General features: G+C 39.8%; 1 long non-coding RNA gene across 1 annotated transcript; it reads left to right on the top strand.

Moving 5' to 3' along the window:
- The first annotated feature begins 5,511 nt into the window (after window positions 1–5,511).
- Window positions 5,512–7,217, top strand: LOC310895583. Its single transcript, XR_014580782.1, has 2 exons — window positions 5,512–6,300; window positions 6,459–7,217. It is a non-coding gene; the product is annotated as an uncharacterized lncRNA (long non-coding RNA).
- The last annotated feature ends 519 nt before the right edge of the window (window positions 7,218–7,736 follow it).

The raw sequence follows: 7,736 nt of genomic DNA, 5'->3' as shown, positions 1-7,736 counted from the left end.
GTTGCTCCAGAGGCTCTGTTTAAGGTGAAGCCAGCTCCTTTAGCCTCACCTTGAGCTGTGTTGTGTCATGCTTTTGGCTTTTTCTCTGGGCAGTAGCTCAGACTTACAGGTAGCCTAATGTCTAGCTTTGTTTCCTAGAGAGACCTTGGACCTATGCTGTATGTATGTACGAGCCCTGTCCTTTCCTGATACTTATTTGCTTGCTCGTCTTTCCAGATTAATCTCAAATGCATGATTTCACTCTGTCTGATGGTTGATAGCCCTCATCACCAGCCTGGACCTGTTTGGGTGCTGTGGGGCTGTGCCCAGTTGGTGAGGGTGCTGCCCTCCCTGTGCTGGGATCACCTTTAGCCCTTGCTTGTCCTCCCTTGTGGATCACCATAAAATCATTTGGGCAGAGCAGCAGTGCTCTTGCCGTTCCCAAAGGAGACCTCAAGCAATGCCTGGGAAACTCGGCCTGAGCTGAAACAGAGCTTTTGGAGCTACTGGCAGTGGGTGTGTAGGTTGAGGCACCCAGAGAGGCTGGTGATGGTAAGTACGGCCTGTTGGGCCTTTCAGTGCCCTGACAAGGCGTCCAAGGTCTGACTCTGTTCATGTAGCACCATAATGAATGTGAAATGTGTATGTATGAATGGGTTAGGTTGCTTGCTGATTGGAGCACGTGCCTGAGCATGAACGTGGGAACTGACAATGCGTAATGAAATCAAGGGTTGATTTGACTCCTCTAGTCTTTCAGATGCCTAAATTAAACAACTTCCTGGTTTCAAGATGGCAGCACTCTGAAAGTTATTGCCCTTATTTTCTAAACTAGACAAAATAAAAAGATGTGAAAGCTATATTTACATTACACCAAGTTGTAATTTGAAGAGCTTGATGTAAAATGTTGTTTTGCAATTCTTAAAGCCTAAAAAGGGCAGGAATATTGTTTTTGTTATAATGATTTCTCAAGAATTCTGGGCAGTTTTTTCCCCATAGAACCACAGTTTAATGTCAATCAAGTGGCAAGCTAAGTACTCTATAAATCACTGAGCTGTCACTTTATCTTGTTTTCAGTGGCACGTATTGACAACTTCTATCTTGAAGAAATTTCCTTTCAAATATGGAATAAAACAAAATACTTCTTAGTATAGATTCATTGCTTCATTTGATGTTTAAAATGAGGTTAACTTGGTATTGTTCTCTGGTAGGTTATTGCTAGTTATTAGTGTTATGATGTGTCTTTTACAGAATTAGGAGTTTATGTTGCTCAGAACAGGATTGTTGTCATATGCTTAGGAATAGCGAACAATATTTCTGAACCTGAGCTAGAAGGAGTTAAACTCTCATGCATATCAAAGTCTGAATACTGTGTGTCTGGTCTGAAGCTAGCCAAGATCAAACAGAAAGAATGTGGAGAAGAGGATCTACCTGCCACAGTGAATGTTGGGTTATTTAGGCTGAGTTTTGATCCTATTCAATTTGTGCTAGTATCTGCAGAATTTGATCCATCCTCCCCCTTAGGCTGCATGCTGACAACCTGTGTAAAGATATCATTCTTCCTTTACTATTTGGCAGTCTCTTCCAAAGCCTACTGTACCTCAGCCTTCATAAGTGTCTCAGCTCATTGGCCTCTTCCTCTTCACTCCATGTTAGCTATCCTGCTGATTCATTTCCCCTTCTGAAAGGTCTTGTTTTGTATTTCCAACCGCAAGCTATGGAACTAGAATGACAAAGGGACTTCTGACGTACTGACCCCTTCGCCTTTGCTGTTCACCATGTTGCTACTGTGCTTCAAGCTGCATTTCCTGCTTGTTTCAGAAATGCTTTTATCACTCTGTTTGATTGTGTAACTATTCCAAAAGCAAAGACTGTTTTTGCTCTTGTCGCTCATTTTCATAGGATTTCTTTAGTCTCCTTCTGCAGTACTAAATGTTCCCGATAACCATCCCTGCTACTGAGCTTTTTTTTTTTTTTTTGGGGGGGGGGGGTCAAAAAATGAGTACTGACTAGCTTCCTGCCATAGTATTGCTTTCAGTTTCCCTCACTCCAGGTCAGAAAAAACACTTTCCTTCAAGTGAAATAAGCTGCCTGTATATTTCATGCATCGATTCTTCACTTCTTCTACTTCAGAGACTGCTCTAATGTTCTTTTCCTACAGTTGTATTTAAGCTCCCTTTCTTCCTCTGTCCCTGAAGTTTCCTGTTCATCCATTTGTTTGATCTGGTACCTGACTGTAGTAGGCTGATCTATGTGCTGGGACTCCAGAGGAACAGGGTGCTATGTTGTAATTCTTTGAGTTTTCAAAAGGAAATTCCCAAAACTTCCCCACTTATGTATGTATTCCTTTATTTATACTGAGAATGAAATAGTAGGTTTTCTAACCTTACTTCTCTCTGTTGCCATTTTCACACTGATTATTAAGAATGCACCTTGAAATTAAATGAAGTTCTGCTCAAGCACCACAGGGAAGCATTACCCATCGTCACCCCTCTGAATTAACACCAGTAGCTACCACTAAGCAGAACGTGGTAACAATTCTTAAACTGCAATGAAAACAGATGTAACTCTTGGGGGCAAAAAGTCTCCTCAGCAACATATCTTTTTGGAAAATCCCTACAGATTAAATAGGTTGTGGAGTATGATTGGAATACAATAAAATGAGAGGTGTTTCAAATAAACTTGGGAAGGACCCAAATCTTACTTGTTGAGCTTCTTTTCTTTGAAGATACTCCTCTTCTTAAGAGACTTTTTTTTTTTTTTTTTTCAGACTATGGCTGTGACAATTACAGAGAAGCAGCTGTCAGAATTAATTGTGTGGCTTCTGGCCTCACTAGGTGAGAGCAGCTTTTCATGCCATGACCTCATTGCTTGTCAGAATATTTTGTTGACAGCAGCAGGTTCCTCATGTTAAAGGCTTCTCCATGGTCAGTGTCTCAATGACTTCTTTGTGAGGCACTTGGGCTTATTTCTGGTTACTTTGAGCTTATCAGATCTTAAATTGGTCTTTAAAAGTGGTTTTCATGTTTACCTTGGCAAGGCTTTGATGACTAACTGACTTCATTTTTTGCACCCTGAGGGAAGCATTTCATTGAGAGTTTTCAGAAAACCTAAACTTTGATTGCTGTGTAAGGCACTAAACATTCAGTTCATGATGCAAGCTCTCACACATTTACATAGCTCAGTCTTTATCTTTGAGCCACTGATGGCCATGTCATCAGCAACCTTATATACAAAGTTTGCATTCAGTTGGAATCTAGATGCCATTTATGTTTAGCCAGTATTTTATTTCTGTAAAGATGTAACCTTTTAAACATGTCTTCCATTGATCTGGGCTGGAGGGAATTGCATTCTCTTATTAAGAACTACACCAAATGTATGTTAGCTATGGATTTCATTATTGCAAAACCTTAGTTAAATGATTGCTTCTGATTTCACCATTAGCTTAGGAAATATCACACTCAAGGTATAAGGTTCTTGTCCTAATCCATGCCTCTCATCATTCAGTCAGGAAAAATAAATATGCAAGATTCAGTTATACAGATGTTGCCTGTTAGACTGTGTGATGTATCCACCTACTGAAAGGAGACAAAAGAAGTTTTTTTTTTTCTTTTTTTTTTTTCCTCCTATCTGTACAGGAAAGTTCCAAGACCTTCAGGCCTACTTTATACTGGAGGATGGAATTGGAAATCCTGATATGAAGAAATCCAGTTCTCCACTGCTGCCTTTGGAGTAGGTAGGGCAATTGTTTGCTGACCAAGCTAATGCCAAATGTTGTTAACTACTCGCTTCTGTCTGAGAGAAGCCTTAGATGGATCTCCTGGGACACTTGCATCTAGGCCTACAAACAAGAGGGGTCCAACTATGTTTGCATTCTATTAAAGAGTGCCGGAATTTCTTTCTGATGAAGTGTTCTGTATAAATGGAATTAACATCTTGATAGCACTTGCTTCTTACTGCCTGTGGCAGGGCCAAATTTTTTTTTTTAAATCACCTGCATCACTGCTACTGCTCAATTCTGTCACTTGCTTTGTTCTATAAATTTGTTGAGGCAAATCAGAGCAGGACTGATAGGGTTAAAATTGCATAATAGGGATCACGCTACGTTATGCAGTGTGGGATTTGTATACAGGAAACAGGCAAGGTGAACATCCAAAATAGTAAGGTTTATTTTTTCCTCATCACTTTTTATCAGCAACCAACCACCTTACACTGCAACCAACCACCTTACAGTCTTCCTTCTTTTTGTCAGTTATCTGCAGCTAGTTTGAGTTTGTAGGATTGTGGTAGCGGGTTGTGAGGTGAATTACTTAATCATAGCTGTCTCTTTTTTTCTTCCTGAATACTGTTTCTTTCCCTAGCTTACATTTTTTTTCTCTCTCTTTAACTCCATATTTGACTGCTTGACACATCTTTTGGCTACTATTATAAGAAAACTTGGAGAAGCAGTGTCATCACTATTGACATTGCTTGTGACTGATAGCTGCTTTGCATTATGTTCTTTGAGACTTGTTCTATCTGAATAATTCCGCTAGGCCTGATACTTGAACAAGGGCATTCACAGAAATACTATTTTCTATTAACTGATACTGTGGCAATGGAGATGGTCAGAAAAGGACAGTGATGACATTTCCTTATGCAAATACTCGTCTTCTAGCTTTTATGTTGTATCAATTTATTGTCTGCTAACAATCTTGCTCTATGTTTTTAAAGAAAAAGAACTAAGCTTCCAATTGCTTCAAAGAGATACAAACAAGACAATTCAGACTACAAAAACAGTACCGGAAATCTAAAGACAACTCATACACAGGTGTTAATAGTTCAAGAGACAAGTAAGAGATGCATTTCTGAGGGGAAAAAGTTTAACATGTTAAACCCACACATACTGATAGTGAATTTATTGAAAATTTTCCAGTTTTCCCCATAGTACATGAATTTCAAATCGGTATGCTTTGCTCATGTTTACTCTGGCTTCCCTTGGTATTTTTGGGCTCTAAGGCCATTCTTTCCCATATCCTTTAAGAGTAATGCAATGGCACTGCCTGATGGGATCACAACCTGGCCAGAATCTGGAAATGCATGGGTTCCAGGTTTTCCTAAATTGAAAGCTCCACAAAACATGCAAACATCTTCTAACCTAAAAAGCTGGAGTGTTTCTTTAGGGTTCTTCTGTGTGTTAAGCTAGAACAAGTTAGTTAATATAAAATGATTGAAAAGAAATTCCTTCAGTTTCCATTTTGTAATGTCCTAAGTTTTTTATCTTATGCTCAGTTCCATAAATCTTACTAGCTTCCCAATTTGCAACATTCTTTGCACATTACCTTTAAAAATCTTTAAGGAAATTCTTTCTCTGATCTCACAAGTTCAGGTGACTTGGTGGAAGATCCCGTGCCTGTAGGAAGCCATGAGTTTTGCATTTGAACATATGTAGGCATAATATTGATTGGAAAGAAAACAAACAATATGAAGCTGAAAAGAAAGGGACTTATCCTAAGCATGGGAAAGCTGATCCCTGACAGATAGAAATAAGGCAGTATATAAAGTAATGCTGTGTTCTGAACTATCGGGAGGAATGGAGGAAAAAATATTCATCTCCCATGCTTTCAAACTATGAATTTGAGGAACTTCACTTAGATAAAAAAAAATAAATCTGACTAAACGAAGTCAGGGATGTTGAAGATTCACAAATCAGAGAGAAACAACTGCAGTGTTTGAGGAGCACACAAACTAAGAAAATCCTTGTGTACTCTCCTAGAATGATAGACCCAAAGACGACTAGGGAGCTAATCAAAGTATTTTACTTCTAGAAAGACTCCCCACTCCAGAAAGCTGTCTGTGTGTCAGGAGTCCAGCTGAATGATATAATTGGCAGGAGCAGTACTCAACAGGACTCAGTTTGCTGGGTTCTGTGGAAGACAGGGTATATTTAGGTAAGAGTGCTGAGAGGCAAAAAGGAAAAAGGTGAAGAATTTTAATGAAGGGCACCCAGGTGGGAAAAATAAGTGCCAGATTATTTTGTAGAGACAAATCAGTCCTAGCAGCGTGAGTCTTTGTTCTCACTAGGATTGAATGCTGGAAATGGCATAGTAGACTTCTTCATACTTTAGCCAGCAACTGGAGAGATAGACAGAGGAAAGTGGAGGTGAAAGAACTTCAAGCTGCTTCTGCCTTTCAGAAGTATGAAACTTAACAAGGTTCAGAGAAGATGAATACTCAGCACTGTGCAGAGAATACAAGCAACAGAAGGAAGAGAATCACTGTGTGGGGACAGTGGCATTCTTTGTGCAGAAGTCTTCATGTTATGTGCTATAAGGAGTAAGCAAGGTGGTTTTTGTTTTTTTTTTTTGAGAGAGATGTTTTGGGTACATAGCCTTTGGTGCATCACTACATCTCTCTGCAAGATGCTTTCTTGAAGAGAGAAGATAGAAGATGGATAGTGCAACTGCATGATACCTGTATATTGTGTGTTGCTTTATTAAAAGGTGGAGGCTGACAATGAGAGGAAGAGTTGCCTCGCCAACTGTGCCTACTGGAGTGGAGGTGCTCTGGAGATGGATGCATCCCACTGGAGTGGAAATGCTCTGGAGAGAGTCTGTCTTTTGAGGCCACTGAGTGTGCTGTTGTGGGGGCACTTCTGATGAATTCCTAAGAGCAGTAGTAAAAGTCTGAGAGAACTAAAAGTCTGAGAAACTTCTAGCTTTTATGTTGTATCAATTATTACTGATTTTTCGCTGCAAGAAATGTTGAAACAAGTGACTTGGGTTATTGCCAATTTTGTGGGTGAAGCTGGCAGGCGGCTCAGCACCACACTACTGCTTGCTCACTCCTTCTCCCTCAGTGGGATGGGGAAAAGGGAAAAACTCCTGAACTGAAATGAAGACAGTTTAGTGGGTTTTATTATTATTATTATTATTATTATTAAAAAGCTGCATGTGCAAGCAAAGGAGTTCCTTTTCTTCTCCTTGGCAGACAAATGTTTAGCCATTTCCAGGATAGCAGGGCTCATCACATATAACAGTTACTTGGGAGGACAAACACTGTAACTCTGAATGTGCCCGCTTCTTCCTTTTCCCAAATTCTTATTGCAGAGCACGATGCCACATGGTATGGGACATCTCTTTGGGCAGCCTGGGCCAGCTGTCCTGTCTGTGTCCCCTCCCAGCTACTGATGCACCCCCAGACTCCTTGCTGGCAGGGCAGCACGAGAAGCTTAAAAGTCTTTGGCCCTGTACAAGCACCACTCTGCGGCAACTAAAACACCCCCCTGTGTTATCAACATTATTCTCACCCTAAATCCAAAACACAGCACCATACCAGCTACTAGGAAGAAAACTATCTCTACCCAAGGCAAAAACAATATAGCCAGGTATGTTCCTCTGATGCTGTATTTCAAGCCAAAAAAAAATAGCTCTTACTAAAAAATGTTACTTTTGTCCAATCAAATCTATTTTTCACTTGTCCCATCCTCCAGACTGCTGGAAAAGCTCCTAAACAGTTGAACTGAAACTTAAAACAGTAAGAGAAAATGTGCTACTGACACACACACAGAAGAGAGTCATCTTAGGCCAGTTATTTATTCAAAACCATGCCATTGTTTGCTGTTGAAGAAATGGATGGCCAATAATTATTTGAGAGTATATTAGTAATATAATACATGAAATACAGAGATGTTTTTTTATTTATTTTTTTTTAAAGTTGAAAGACCTGATACAATTGACTGATCCATAGCACGCTAAACTTTAATTGAAATTCTGACATTC

The sequence above is a fragment of the Anser anser genome (assembly GCF_964211835.1).
Source record: "Anser anser genome assembly, chromosome: 2".
Lineage (NCBI taxonomy): Eukaryota > Metazoa > Chordata > Aves > Anseriformes > Anatidae > Anser > Anser anser.
Note: the sequence above shows the minus strand (reverse complement) of the source record. Positions and strands in the feature narration are given on the sequence as shown.